This window comes from Choloepus didactylus, chromosome 17 (genome assembly GCF_015220235.1).
Source record: "Choloepus didactylus isolate mChoDid1 chromosome 17, mChoDid1.pri, whole genome shotgun sequence".
Taxonomy (NCBI): Eukaryota; Metazoa; Chordata; class Mammalia; order Pilosa; family Megalonychidae; genus Choloepus; species Choloepus didactylus.
The window spans coordinates 31,835,143-31,851,460 of record NC_051323.1 but is presented as its reverse complement, the minus strand read 5'-3'; the positions used below and the strand labels follow the sequence as shown (position 1 = coordinate 31,851,460).

Below are 16,318 nucleotides of genomic sequence, written 5' to 3'. Positions count from 1 at the left end.
TTTATAAACGAGCACATGAAATCCTTCTCCTTGATAAGGAGAGCAGGAAAATTCTTTGCTGTGGGTTTTGTTCAAGAGCCCCCCTGGGAGAGAGGCAGTATTCTAGAGAGGCTGTCTCCGCCAGCCCTCTCCTCTCCATTCTGCTCCAACTTAGGTTCCAGAACAGGTTCTGAGGCCAATTAATTCCAACAAGGTGGAGGGGAGCAGAGTCAGAGAGCCGAGATGAGGAAGACGGTAGATTTTCTACTCAATTTACCCCATCTTCTGTTCTAGAAAATATACTATCAACAGAACTGCAATCCCCACATCCTTGTATCAGTCAACTGGATTGTCCCTCCGGTGGCTTAGAAGATTTAAATCCCATCAGGACAACACATTTTAGTATATTTCTTCCATTGTCCTATATGCTTAAAAATTCTGATATAGGCTATGGGACATGGAACAGGGCCCAGAATTAAATCCTGCAGCCTCTGCAGGACCTGAAGATCTCCAGTTCCCTTGTATGGTCTTTGAGAGATCAACCAAGCTGCTCTTGAGAAATTTAGGGAACACTCATTGGCAATGGGGTCTGCGATGGAATGTGGTCATGAGTATTTAAGATATACTTACCATTTGTAGACGTGGCTTAGAACAAACACATCCCAACAGTTCTAGTGGATGCTCAGCATGCATTTGTACAACCCCTAGGCCAGCCTCAGGGGCTCTAGGTTCTGACTCTACCTATGGGGACAGCAGGTCACTGCCCACCCAGATCTCAGGAACACCCAGCTGCTGTCAGGGGAGAATGGAGTGGGACCTTGGTGAGCCCCAGGAACGCTGGAGTCCTAGCTGCCACTCTTCATTTTCGTGCAGCTCTCATTCCCCAGGGAAAGCATGACCTCCAGACCCCCAGGGGTACTAGGAACTGGTTGATAATAGAGAAGACCACAAGTGGGCAGTTTTCAATGGGGTCACATTGGTGAGTATCACTAAAAATCCCCTTCAGGATATTCTCTATAGAGAATGACTTCCTTTGCTTCTGTTTGTGCTCATCTCACTTCTATAGGTCTCTGTGGGTTGGAGGCAGGGTCATACATGAGACACAATTAGTTCAAGGAGTCTTAGGTTGTATTCAGAGGAGCTTGTGAGGCTCTCTTGATAGACAGATGATTAATCAGATAGATGGATGGATAGATTAGATAGATAATGACTGATATGATATAGATATAGACAGATAAAGATATAGATATAGAGATAGAGATACAGATGTAGATATAGATATAGATATAGATAATGTGTGTGTGTATATATGAAAAACATGGATAAGACTAGGAGATCATAATAATTAATAACTAGCATCTACTACATACCAGTGCCTCTGGTATAAGAGGCCTATTTCTCAAATTTCCACTAACTGGACACAACCTTTACAATTTTGGTCATATTTTCATACACTTATAGAATCATTTACTAAATGTTTTTCTCCCAATTAACTTATTTTTTAAGAGAAAAATCTAATAGCATCATGATCATGGGTTTGATGTGCTATTTTCTAGTAAAACACATTGTAAAAAAATGTATAGCTATAATTTTCAGTGAACTGTTCACCAAATATTACTTGAAGTGATACTTATAACTTCACTTGGGGAAACACCACAACCTGTCATTTTTTTATTCACAAGTCCCTGCTATACTACGATTGTCCCCATTGTACACTGGTGGCAACTGAGGCTAAGAGAGGCTAAATCACTTGCCCAAAATTCAAGAGAAAGTAGAGTCACAGAAGTCAATGGAAGAGAGTTTCCAGAGGCAAGGAGTGATCAAGAGCCCTTGGTACCACAGAGAGGTCAAGTAAGCCAAAGACACAAAGGATTCCACTGGACTTTGAAAGTCAAGAACCCAAACTGCAATAATTAAGGTGTAGAAAAGAGGAAGCAGAGGTGGTAAGTGGGCAATTCAGGAACCTGGCTTGAAAGGAAAGAGGGAGGTGGGAGGACACAGACGTGACTGCACCAAGTTCACGCATGTCCTTCGCTGAGGCAAAATTTGCTTCCCAATTCAAACGTTGCTTGCCTATTTCTTCTGGTGAAAGCAAGGTGGCTGGGGAGCAGATGCAGTCTCCTTTCCCAAGAAAGGAATACTGGGGTGTTCTAGTCAGATGGCAGCTTGGGCCAGTGAGCAAGGCCAGGGGAGCCTCGGCAGGGAAAGCCCTTGGGCAGGAGCACATGCCTCCAGGATAAGATGGTGGCCCTCAGAGCTCTCAGCGCTTCTCCATCCCAGGGAGAAAAGGTCCTCACCTGGGTATCGGCACTGATGCTGTTCCCAGTCACAGCCACGGCTCAAATCTACCTCCAGGCAGGAACCCCCACCGCGGTTGGGCTCTCCTGCTTAAAAACCCCCAGCACCCTTGGGAGGGTAACAATTGCCCTAAATCCAGGAATGCTGTGGAGCCTTTACCATCTCCAGAGGAGTGAGTTTAAAGGCAGCCGAATGTCATTTAAAGTGGCATTTAAATTTCAGGCGTTGTGTCAGGCGCCTTCTCCCCTCGTAACTGCAGATGTGGTGCTAGATCAGCCAGGATGTGTTTTAAGGTAAGTGTTTCTGAATCACTGTGAAAAGAAGGATACACACACACACACACACACACACAGCAGGTAGAGGATAGGGTGGGAATGAGGACAGAGTGGAAACACTCCTGTACTGGGGGGGGCTGACAAGTACTGTCAACCATGTAAACCATTGGTGGGGGCTGACACGTCTCCAGAGCAGAAGAGACCTGCTCTAGTAACAGAGGTCAGAATTGAGTCAAATGTGCCAATTTCATCTTTCCTTTTACTGCAGTCCCTCACTCAGTCCATCTCCTTTTTTCTTCTCCTGCTCCTCCTTTCTGAGATTCATCGCAGAGCACCCAGTACCACCAGGAAACAGAGAGGCACAAAGCAGGGGACAGAGCACCCCTGCCCCTCCTCGAGGCCCATGCTCAACCACCCACCTGGCCCCCTGGTCCCGTCTTCCTGGTGTGCGGCGGCCCTGCAGACAGGTCCAACAAGAACACCTCCTGCGCTTCCCTGCCCCCAAACAGCCCCTTTGTGCAAGTGGAGAGGGCGATCCATGGAGAACCTGCATCAGCTCCTTTTCCAACTCTGTCTAAGTGGAGAAAAGAAGGGTGAATTAGCCCTCTAGCAGGAACACTTCAGTTAGCTATGAGGACGGTTCACAGAATTGCCGGTCAAAGGATGTTTTAACCTTGGCAGGAGGAGGAGAAAGTGGGCTTATCTTTTGTGACTCTTTCCAGGTTTAAAAGCCTTACCCTGAACTTTATGACCTACCCAAGCCTGACATGATTCCCATACAATCCTCTATTTTCCAGCGTGCATAACATAGCCACGAAAACTGCAACCCCAGATGCAACTTGGGTCCATACATCTGCCCAGAGACAGTGCCTGTTGATTTTAAATAAGTGACCATCTACAGGCTGACAATGCAAACCAACAGAATTCACTCGTGATGGTTTCCTAATCAAAGATAACATCCAACAATAAGACCTATCAACATTATACCCCTCCTGGTACCATACACTGAAAAGGGTGCATGCCACTTCTATGGCTTTCTCACTAAAAATGCACTACTTCATTCTAATCATGGGAAACCAACAGACAAACCCAGGCTGGGGGCCATTCTACAAAATAATTGGCAAGTACTTTTAAAAGTGTCAAAGTCATGAAAGACAAACTGAGGAACCATCACAGATGGATTGAGACTAAGGAGATATGACAACTGCATGTAATGTGAGATCCTGGATTGGAGCCTGGACCAGAAAAAGGACACTAGGAGTCAATTGGTGAAATTCAAATAAAATCTGTAGCGTACCATTGGATCAGTGTTTATGTCCTGGTTTCTATCATTGTACATGGTTACATAAGATGTTAGCATTAGGGGAAGCTGGGTGAAGAGTACTGGGGGACCCATTTTTGGAATCTAACATCATTTTGAAATAAATACAATTCCTTCATCTGACCTACCTTCCTGGGCATCAATGAGGGGGTGCCGAGTGTGGCAGTGTATGAAATCAGACAGCTTCAAATTGGTGTCTGGGCATACAGTACTTTGTAACTTTCCCAGTCATCCCTACCATGAACCCACCTTTGTATTATTTATGCACATCTTTCTCCACCATTAGTGGGAGGACCCTTTAGAGATTAGGAACCGTGTCATATTCAGCCTAGTACACTTCCCAGTGCAATGCCTCTTGCTTGCATCATACATTTTTGATGCTCAATATATTTGTTAAGTTGTTCAAAGAAAATTGCCCACATGGACATCTGCCCTCTAGTTCCTTCTTATGGTTTATTCTGGTCTTATTTGAGAAGAATGGAGCCCACCTTCACATGACATGTTCTCTTTCAGGGAGCCAGGCCCTCCACCTAAAATAATAATATATAGCTGAGTTCTTACAGGTTAAAAAAGAGAAAATCAGAGAGTGAGTGCTTTGAGAGACCATGGGGTTGGATTGGGTTGACTCCTGGATCTCTGTTCTTTTTCCTTCCCCTACTGATATCAAAGCAAATTCACATCAGGAGCTCTTGACTAGGGGTAAGTTATCCCTTCAGGGGGAATGTTTAGCAATGTCTGGAGACATTTGGGTTGTCATCACTGGGGGGTGTGGGGCACTACTGACATCAAAGGGATAGAATCCAGGGCTGCTACTAAACCTCCCACAATATACGGGACAGCCCCCCAAGACAAAGAACTATCTGTCCAAAACGTCAATAGTGCCACGACTGAGAACCTCTGGTTTACGCCCTTCCTTATTCCCAGAAGTGATTGAGAGGAATTCATGGCCTTCCCAAGACAAAAGGCACTAAGGGTTAATAAGTTTCCTAAGTTCCAAGAAGCAATTCCTAACACTTGACACAGGGCCAGGGTAGGTCTACTCTTCTCTAATTTTCTATATGGCAAAAAAGGTATAGATCAAGGAGGATCCATCTACCAGAGGGGATTGCACAGTTCTGTTGGTAACTCAAGGAAATGAGAATTCCATTTCCATACTGGAAGACTTGTCTCGAGGAGTCAGTGTGAAACAGGGCTCCTGCCCACATCTCCAGCTAGGCGCAACGCCCGCGTCTTTCTCCCCGTTTCTTAACCAGCATTCCTGGGACCTAGAGACAACATAATGTCAATGATCTTTGATGACTAGAGACAGCTGACTTACTCTTTTTGGAAATTTTGACCAGAGAGAAAGTGGCCAGGGGAATAGAGAAAAGGGTGGGCAGAAGATGAGGGTTTTGTGGGTTTTGCGGGTATAATACAACTCTGGGGTGTGGACCACGGGTGTTGTATTCAATGAAAGACAGGGAAGGAGGCAGAAGTTGCAGCAGTGTCATCTGCCACCACCCACCTCTTGCAGCCAGCCCTACATGGCCTCAGCCAGCCTCTGCGGCAAAGGTGCTGAGCCTGCTTGCATCACCTGCCTCCACTAGACAGACAAGGAACCGCAGGAAAAGCTCTAATGCAATTGCGTGCTTTGGAGTTCTCCTGGAGAGAAAGGGCAGGCATGCAGAGGAGAAGTCTGTCTTCCAGTGGGCCACCAGCCTGCCAGCAGGCTGTCCAGCAAGGGTTCATTCCAAATCGCCTTCCTCTGAAGAGAAGGCAGTAGGAACCCTTCAACCGCCCAGAAGAAAGTCGCCTCTTTCTCTACTCTGTTTGACATGATGAAAGGGGAAAATTTGCTAGGAATGAAAAGGTGGTTTTTCTATCAAAGCTGGGCAGAGGATTCCTGCCAACAGTGATCTCACTTGACCATCTGCAGTGGAAGTCACCACACACACAAGTCCCAGGTGCTGGGGCCTTCGTAGTTTTTCAGAGAGGCTGGCCCTTGCCCTCCACGAGCTGCCAGTCCGCCCAGTACAAACAATGCCAAGTGAGACAGAGCCAAGCTCATCAGCTGTCTTTCCAAATAATTAGTAATAAATGACCAGAGACAGGGTAAGTGCTTCTGAGCCTCTGGAGCCAGGCTGCATGGGTTCAAGTTCCAAATCTACAACTCACTGGTGCGTCTTGGGGTGAGAGTAACTTATTCTTTCTAGGTTTCGGCTTTCTCGCCTGCAAAATGGTGATGATATTGGTGCCCACCTTGAAGGGTTCATCCACATGAAGGATATCACAGCAAAGGTCCAGGTCTGTGGTCAGCACTTGGGAATATTAGCAGGTCTCACGTAGCCCCTCTTTCATCAGGACATCTGTCCATGAGCCGCTGTCCAGCGGGAGAGGCCAAGGGAGGGCAGCAGCTTTATCTTCACACACACCCTGACCTCCGACCAACAAGGGTCCAGGGAGGCATTTCTACCGCCACCTCTGAATTTGGTATCAACGTGGAAAGTGCTGATAAATCTATTTTTATTTATTTCTAATTTATACCCTGCCAGCTCCCAGAAAGAAGGTAAAGCAGCACAGATAAATCAACGTAACCTCCAGTGGCAGGAATCAGGGCACACTTCTTCCATATCTGCCATTCGGGTAGCCCCCACTCCCACCCCTCCCAAACAGATGGGGGGGCATGTAAACAGGGAGCAAACGCATGCAGAGGGTGGGTGTGAGCGGCTGCTGAGCCAGGAGGCCAGACCAGAACAGCCCACAGCCCCTTTCCCTCCGGCCCTGCCAGCCTGTTGCCCTCACGTTTCCAGGGGCCCCTCCTCGTCCATGCCAGCCTCGGCTGTTCCTAAGGGATTGGAGGGGCAAAGGATATCACAAGGGGTAAGCTGCCCTCCCAAGGCCAAAAAAAAAAATGAAAAGTAAAAGGAATACAGATGAAATCAAATTAACAGCAGGTCAGAGGGGTGTTCATTTCATTGTAAAAGAGTAGCCTGATGGTTTAAAAGGAAGGGATGGGTGTTTTGGTGGCTGGTAAGTGACGCCTACTCTCCACTGCCACCCCAGCAGCTGCCCCAGGGATGCCCGCTTGCTCTGGAAGCTCCACCGCCTTGGATGGCTCTGGTTGAGCACCCTTTTATCTTTCCTCTGCCTACTCAGGCTCCCCACCTTGCAAGGGCCTCCCGTCCTGAAGCCCCTCATGACCTCTCCCCTCTCTGAATGTCATTGTCTCTCATCCCTCTACCCCCACTTCAACAGGCAATCCCTTACTAATGGCCCCATTTCTCACCAGCCTCCCCACAGATGCTGAGCAACAGATTCCTTAGGTCCCTGTGGACACATGTGGACACAGCCGATGGACCATCTTGCAGGGGACACAGGGGCAGGACTTCAGTTCAGGTGGATCAAAACACTTGGAGATTCTGCTGCCTTCCCACTCTTTTGAATTTTAACCAATCTACAAAAGTTAGACTGGCAATTCTCAAGCTTTAGAATACAAAAGAATCAATGGGGGTGAGGGGGTGGGGGTGTTCTTATCTAAAATACAGACTTTCAGGCACCACCCCAGAAATTCTATTTCAGTGGATGCAGGAATCCGTATTTTTAACAGGCTCCCTGGGTGATTCCGATGCGTGGGGTCTCGTGCCATGCTTTGAAAAACAGATCCAAACCCAACAGTTTGGCTGTTGGGAAGATCCCCGGCTGGGGGGGTCCAGTGCTACTGGAGCAAGGTCCTGGCCTGATGGCAGGCAGGTGATCTTAGGCAGGTAAAAAAACCTCTCTGGTCCTCAGGCTCCTCCTCAGCAAAAATGAGCTGAGCGGACAGGATTCTAGAACAACAATAGTAGGAAAATATAGGTAACATTTATCAGGCATCTATTAGGTACTCAATATTTTCCATGCATTTTCCCATTTCCTCCTCACAACAGCCATATGAGAGAAGTACAATGATTATCTTTATTTTACAGATGAGGAAACTAAAGAACTGAGTGGTAAGTGACTTGTCCAGGGCCACACTCTCGGTGCTGGGAGGCCTGGGTTTAAACCCAGGCTGTCTGAACCCAGAGCCAGAGCTCATCACCACCGAGCTCTGGCCCCAGAAAGGACTCTTGTCTGGACTCCAAAGAAAGAGCATGCAGGGTGCAGGTCTCCAGGACCTCCATGCTGAACAGATCATTCCAGGGCTCAGCCACACCCCAGGGCTGCCCCCACCCCCACCGTCTAGGTCGGCTAAAGCAAGCCTTCCTGCGTGAGTTAGCCTCCAGCCCACACATTGAAAAGGCACCTTTACTTAAGCGAAACCGGGGAAGATTTCTAAAGCTGGAAGCCGAGTGTGCGGGCACAAGGAGTGCCAGAGCCTCCCCAGTTTGCAGGGGGCGGACAGGACACCGCAGGGGCAGAGGGACGGTTTGGGAAATTTCCCATGAAGCCAGGGGCCAAACAGAGTTTACCAGGGCAAAGCAGTCCCATGCAGCCTTTGCCTATGATTTTTTTTTTTTTTAATTCAGTTTTATTGAAATATATTCATAAAACATACAGTCATCCATGGTATACAATCAACTGTTCACAGTATGATCATATAGTTATGCATTCATCACCACAATCTATTTCTGAACATTTTCCTTACATCAGAAAGAATCAGAATAAGAATAAAAAATAAAAGTGAAAAGAGAATACCCAAACCATCCACCCATCCCACCCTATTTGTCATTTAGTTTTTACTCCCATTTTTCTACTGATTTTTTTTCAATTTTTTAACTTTGCTTATCAAAAAATTAAAAACAAACAGGCAAACAACAACCAAAAAAACCCCACAACATTTCAAACAAAGCAATGGATTAAGGAAAACAAATAACCTAAAATAACTACTTTGCTTCCAATATGTTCCTACCATACCCCAAGAAAATTAATAAATCATGTCCAGAGGAGTAAGAAAAACAAATAATCTAAAATAACTACATTGCTTCCAACATGTTCCTACCATACCCCAAGAAAATTAACAACCCCTAAGAAAACAATGGAATAAGAGAAAAAAAAAACCTAAAATAACTCTATTGCTTCCAACATGATCTTACTATATCCAAGAAAGTTTACAAACCATAATCATTCCTGAGCATTCCCATAACCTTGAGATTACCCTCCATAGTTTATCTGTTCTTATTAGATTATCATTCCCCCTCCACTAATTGGCATCCCTAGGTCCCCTACATTCTACAGTATAAAACATTGTACATTTTTCACAGAATTCACATTAGTGGTAACATACAATATCTCTCTTTTTGTGCCTGGCTTATTTTGCTCAGCATTATGTCTTTTTTTTTTTTTTTTTTTAATCTTCATTTTATTGAGATATATTCATATACCACGCAGTCATACAAAACAAATCGTACTTTCGATTGTTCACAGTACCATTACATAGTTGTACATTCATCACCCAAATCAATCCCTGACACCTTCATTAGCACACACACAAGAATAACAAGAATAATAATTAGAGTGAAAAAGAGCAATTGAAGTAAAAAAGAACACTGGGTACCTTTGTCTGTTTGTTTCCTTCCCCTATTTTTCTACTCATCCATCCATAAACTAGATGAAGTGGAGTGTGGTCCTTATGGCTTTCCCAATCTCCTTGTCACCCCTCATAAGCTACATTTTTATACAACTGTCTTCGAGATTCATGGGTTCTGGGTTGTAGTTTGATAGTTTCAGGTATCCACCACCAGCTATCCCTGGTGGAGCCCGAGGGCACACGTCACCTCCAGGGGTGCAGGAAGCTCAGGAGGGGCCTTAGGACCAAGGGCACACTGGAAGGCTGGGCCTGCTCCAGCCCGAGGTAGTGGTGCGAGCTGGACCCAGGCAGAGGCCTGGAAGGGAAGAGGATGGGTGGGTCCAGTGGTGCCCACCATGTGGTCCTTCTATACCAGGTGCCCTGGCTGGGGTTGATGAAGGGTGTGTGATATTTTCACCTCTGCTCAAACCTTTGTGAGGCCTACATATGCCTCCCTCCTCCACACCATCCTCTGCCTTTCCAAGTCCCACCTATCTGTCAGAGCACAACTTAAGACCCTTTTCCTCCATAAAGGGGTTCAGGCAACTCGTCCTCACCACCCCACTCCAGGTCCACAGCCCTCTTTACCACTTGGCTCTCCATGTGCTGCCTTTGGGACCCCCTCCTACATTAGAGGCTTGGGGTGGGGACAGCTTCGTGCTTAGGAGCTGGGCTCCTGGGTCAGCCTACTGAGTTTGAATCCCAGCTCTGCCGCTTACTATCCAGGAAACCTTAGGAAAGTCACTAATTTCCTTACACCCCAATTTCTCATTCTTAGACTGCAAGGACAGTAGTTGTGTCAACCTTATTATGTTGCTGTGAGAATTAAATAGCATGGCATGTATGTAATATTGCACATAATCACTACTTAGTGAGTTTTAAATATTATTTACTTTTTCGAGTGTACATATATTTTCTCTTTTGCCCAGCTAGTACCTATTTGCATTAGAGCAGGTGCCTTTTTATCTCCCATGTGTAATAATATCATATACCTTTTTTTTGAGAAATTACTGTACTCTTAGCCCTGTGATAGGTCTGTGGGTCTCTAAACTGTCCCTTAGGCATCCCCAGGGTGGAGGTCCTTACCACCTGGTACCCTACACAAAAAGCCATTTTTGTTGGCAAAAATCCGACTGTTCCCTGCAATGAGCCTTGGGCAGCTGCTGCACTCCCCTCAGCCCCAAGGTTTGGCAGATGCCCATGTGAGTAAGAAGGAAAACATGGCCACGTGGAATTCATGCAGGGTGCTCTGAGGGCAGTGAAGAAACTATGTGGGTGAGTGTGAGTGAGCCTCTTTGTGTGTGTCTGTGCACGCACGTGTGTGTGCATGTGTGTGTGTACTAGCAAATGCATGCATAGGTGGGAGGCTGTGGAAGTGTTTGCTCAGTTCTTGGGTCTACCACATAATTAGCAATGTGACCACTGTCAAATTTCTAATTCTCTAGTTCTCAGTTTCCTCATCTGTCAAACAGGAATTAGAATTCCTTCATAGTACTATTGTCAGAATTGTTTCCAACAAATATTTATGGACTGGTCTTGCGAAACCAGGAAGCTACCAATCCTCCACTACTCCATGAATCAGACGGACTCCATGGGACCCAGACCATCATAGAAAAATGAGCCACATGCCCTCTCTCAGTGCTGTAAAGAGCACGGATCTTCATGTGAGAGCATGAAGGGTTGGAAGTGCTTATGAACTCAACAGTGCCCATAAATTCAGTGTTTCTTCACACGTCTTTGCCACAAGCGCCATGTTGTAACGTGAATGGAAACAAAGTCAAAGCAAAAGTCAAAGTTGTGTCCAGAAGTGAATATTCAATGCAGGAAAAACTGTTCTAAAGACAAAGGTCATGCTGTTCCTCTCAGTCCAGAGAGCAAATTGCTCTACCCCACCCCTACCACCACCCCTGAAACCCAAGGGAAGGAAAAGCAAAGAAAATTTCAGTGAAATTATTTAGAAAACTTAAGAGCATCACATGAATAAAATGTAAGGGGTCTTCATTTACCAGCCAGAGTGGGTCCTGGCTTCTAAAAAACGTGGATCATAAATGAGCCCACTTCACAGAGTGATCAAGGAAATTAATTGCAATAATCCATATAGAGAATTTAGCACAATACCAGGCACATAACAAGCTTTTGATAAATGTTATCTGTCACTCTTGTTTTTGTTGCTCCTGTTCTTGTAGTTAAGATCAAGGAATCAGAAACTAGGGAAATAGGTACCATTAATCAATTGCTCACTCTCTGGGTTAGAAACCTTAACCAAACAGCTCAACATCCCTTTCTTCCTACTACATCTATGGCTTAATCAGACACAACTTGCATGGTTTGGACACATCCCACAGAAAACCCTAAGCTTCTGTTGGGCCTGTGACATCCCAGGGCTTCTTGGGGTGAAAGAAAAGCAGAAGGCTTGAGTCGGGTGAAAGAAAAATTGGGATTGAGGATTTGGAAAGGAGTAGTTGAAAAGAAAATGGAATTGGGCCGAAAACACAAAAAGAAATAAAAAATAAAAGCGGGTACGGATAGCTCTTTAAAAAGCTCATATGCATGGGAGAAATGTTCAAGTGCAGAAGAATAAGCTAACCCTTCAGACCCTCTGAAGTACTTACAGGACGGATGGAATTCTTGGTCCACTCCCTTCTCAAATCCTGCTGAGTTAAGGGCCCCAACTACACACTTTATATGGTACCTACCTGAAAAGCCAAGTGCCCAGGCATTGCAACTTTTTCTCACCACTTAATAAGGAATACTTGCAATACTGAGGCTGAGAGGTCTTTCTTAATTTCCTGTACAATCAGAAGGCATTATCCAAGGGTGTCTTTCTGTGTGTGTGTTGGGGAGGGGGGAGGTTGTCTTCTTTTTTTTTTTTTTTTTTTCAGAAGTGGGGCTGCTGGAGCACTCCTCTTGGACATGTTCGGATTTGAATTAATTAGAATTCCTGTACAGTTTTCTTCAGTTATAATTATAGCTTAATTTGATTGCTTAATAGCTCTGGTTTTCGTAATGTTTAGCACCTGTTGTAAATTGCACAAGATAAATCACCTTCTACCTTCCACCGTGTTTATGCCTAACTTTTGCCATTTTTCCTTTCAGCTGGTGGGCTTCCAACAGCCAAGCGCTTTGCTCATCCATGCCCTTTCCACCAAGGAATTCTCTTTTGCAAGGCTATTTAACCAGAGAAGAAGTGACTTTTACTTAAATGCCTCCTTAAGACTGCAAGATTTTTTTTAGGGGAAAAAAAATTGAAAGGAAAAAAAAGAGTATTTCAGATGCTATAAACTCTGAGGACTGACCTCTGGTATTATGTAGACTTCCACAGGAGGGTCACCTTTTTGATGCACTGGGTATATGGGCTTTTTTTCCTCCTTTCCTTTCTAAGATTATTAGCCAGCAGTGGAAACCCTGCATCATTAATTGATTTCTCCCATGCATTGTGCTATGATACAATTTTTCAAGGCTGTGCATAATTGTGTTCTCGGTGCCAGTGTTCTGTGTTCTGTCCTTGTCATATTGTCATTGAAGGCTGTTTCCACCCTCTGTAATTGGAGATGTTCTACTTTTGGACAAAGGTGTGGGGGCAGCTCAGGGGAACAGCGCTGACATTTACTTCATCAATTTATTTTTATTGTTCCTACATTTATTGCAGCTATAACAGCCCTTTAATAGTTATATCTCCTCCCTGTAGGGTATTCTGGTATTTGAAATTTTTTTAACTCATTTGTTCTCATAGATAACAGTAAAGTGCATTTCAGGATAACCTTTAGGTTTCAATCTCCTCTCTTCTTTTGGCTCTGAGGCAATCTCCGCTTTAAACTTTTACTGCATTGCCAGTCTAAAGGCCAGAGCGCCAAGTTCATTCTAGCACTGGAGTAACCACAAATTAGCGGTCCTGAAAATTTCAGGGAGGTTAGTCCTAAACCAAGAGTGCAGCTATTACCATAATTCAAAACTGGTCATCCTTTTAATACGGGGGGGGGGGGGGGGTTACAGGAAGGGAGGCAGGAAGGGGAGTAAGGGGCGAAGGGAACAGAGAATCCCAGTAAATACGAACAGGGTCTCAACGTTACACTCTCTAGTCAAATAAGGATTATAATTAAATCTTTAAGACTGATGAAGCCTCAGACTGAACCAGTTCTGAGTCTCTGCCCTCCAACGCTGAACACACGGGACACAATTAAGAGGAAACTACACTTGGGTTTGTTGTGCTTCTTCTCTGTAGATACTGCTCCTCTCCCCCAACCTGCATCTGAGCCCCACATCCCTTAGAAAAAGGTTATCTTCCATTTAGCCTTGGAAATAAGCCCTTACCTGCAAGCCCAGCTTGTTTGCCTACTTTGTTTTTCTTTTTTACCAGTGCCATAGAAAAAATTACTGATTTTGTCCACTTTCCTACCACTATCTCTTTAATAGAGAAAACACTCATATGGGCAAGAAACATAATAGTTTGTGCACCAATTGCCCACTTTAAAACAATAATTCCCTTTAATGGTATCTAGGCACATTTCAAATGGAAGTCCTTCTTGTTTCTATCCCCCAATCCCTCCTACAAAATCATTATTGCATCTTCACCAGAACCTACCAGAAATCATTGCCTTCATCTCACCAGAGGGCCAGACGCCTTGTCCGCTGTCATAATGCCAAATAATTAGCCAAGAAAAATGGCTCTGAACTCCGTACTGTTTCGAGCCCCAGATGCCTTTCTCCCGTCACCACTAACACGAGTATCAGTGTATGAAACGGCATATCTTATGTGCCCCAGTTGCCACCACTTATAAAAACAAAGGTTGTTTCAAGCCAAATAAACTCTGGAGATGTGAGTTATAATAGAACGAGTCCAGTGAGGCATCGAAAAGCAGGAAGAGATTGAGTGGCCTCCGATTCAGAGATGCCTGGCACCTCCCCCAGTCGTGTTAGCACAGGAGTGAGGGGGACCCAAGCCTAGAATGCCCTGTTGTAGCTTCTAGAGCCAGAGCAGCCTCTACTGCAGTGCTATCTGCAGGCAGGCTCTGCCAAGGGCGGGGGAATCCTTGCCTGCCCTCCCCACCCTGCTCACCCCACATCTCTTTTACCTTCTCCCACTGCCTCCTTCGTTCTATCACTTTCATTTGTAAAAGGACACTTTTCAGAAGACTTTTCAGAAGACACCATGGTGGTCCATCAACCAAATCTGCAGAAACAGAAAATATAAAATGAGGAATACATCAAGTGCACAAAACCAAGAGGTAAAAATATCACAGGCTGTCTTCCTCCTGGAATCCAGGGCTGGGCAAGGAAGCTGTGGAAGTGAACTGTTCCAGGCCTCTGCTTCTCCATAGGGCTACACAAACACACACAAAATTGAACGACCCCAAAATGATGCTGCCAAGTTTCTGATGAGAGTAGGATGTTTGGAGCCTCGGGTGGGATTTTTTTTTAATTATTATTTTTCCGGTTGGATATTATCCCTGGATAGTTACAGAAAGATATCACCAACAGGGCATTAAACCAGATGAAGATATTTTAATGTGTCCCCATTACAGATCTGGCTCAAAATTTCAGGTCTCATTTATTCAGCTTCTGAATCCTTTCCACATCTTTGAAGATTTACAAACGAAAGTCATGATGGGCAAACACACTGAGGCCGGAGCCCTGGTGTCTTGGAGAATATCCCCCTTGCCCTGATGGGGCCAGGGGTGGCTGACCTTCTAATTTCTTTGCCCAATGGCAAAAGTCATTCTGCACCAGTTGATGTCTAAATCACGGATGTAATTAGAGGTACTAACCAGCTGCAAGTTTTGCTATCCACGGGCAACTCAATTCGAAGGATGCTGAAGCCTAATTGAGATTAGAGTTGCCAGGATCTAAATGACTAAAATTGCTGAAAGTCAATTTTGGTCATTTTGCTTTTAAATATGCCTATGCATCTATGACAATCAATTCAAGATTCAGACCATGAGAAATGTCATGTAAGCTCGACGACCATGGCATTCTAACAGGGAAGACCTTTCAGAAGGGGTGCCTGCAGACTCAGAGGTGAGCCTTCAAGGTCAAAGGTATGTGAGGTCCCTCCTGAGCAGCAGACCAAGAAAGAATGGGAAGAGAACAGGAAACTTGGGGAGGGGGTCTGGCACCAACCCCTTCAGATCTGAAAGTGTGACAGCAGCACAGGACAGGGCAGGAGCAGACAGAGGGGAAGGCGTTGGAAATGGGAATGAAAGGAGAAAGGGACCCACATATGGGAGGTCTGATTACACTGCACCCCACCCAGACTGCTGGGCAACACTTACAAAGCATTTTCAGGAATGCATGCAGAAGAAGAGGGAGGGTAGAAAGAAGAAAAGGTGAGGGACCTTCCACATCAACCCCATTCTTCCTGGCATGCCAGAAAGAGCTGGAGTCCAGGATGCATAACGAATAATGTGAGGTGCCTGGGCTGAGTTATGTCCCAGTTCATGGCACACATCATTTTTGACCCATGCAACACCTCACTTAATCTTTTCATTTCCCCCGTTCACTTACCTTCTCCCCTCTCCACCCCCTCCCACCACAATAGGCACCCTCTCTACTGTTTTTCAACCTTCATCTTCTATCTTCGGATTTTCTGGGTTGGGTTCAGGAGTCAAGCCATGTTCATTTGCCATTTGATTGATTTCTAACTTTGCTTTTCATTTTGTTTAGGGCTGCTGTAACAGACAGTCTTGCAGATATCAAGGACTTTATATTTGTTGATCTAACAAAGAAATTACAGTGGTGGATTTCAAGGACCTTTTTAAAACACGTATGCACAGCCAGGCATGGTTGTGCAGATTATTTGTGTGAATGGTGCCCTCTGGATTTGTAGCATGTATAACCTGTGCAACTGGACATGGTGGTGTTGTTAAAATATTCTCTGAAACCCATTTTTGTTATTTTTATTGTTGCTGTTATTATTGTGTTGAT

At 45.1% G+C, this 16,318-nt stretch overlaps 1 long non-coding RNA gene across 1 annotated transcript in view; it reads right to left on the bottom strand.

The window, feature by feature from the left end:
* Positions 1-14,563, bottom strand: part of LOC119512549 — a 42,442-nt gene extending 27,879 nt beyond the window's left edge. The window contains exon 1 of the long non-coding RNA XR_005212404.1: positions 14,470-14,563. This is a non-coding gene — a long non-coding RNA (uncharacterized LOC119512549). The remainder of the gene's footprint in view (positions 1-14,469) is intronic.
* Between the last annotated feature and the right edge of the window lie 1,755 nt (positions 14,564-16,318).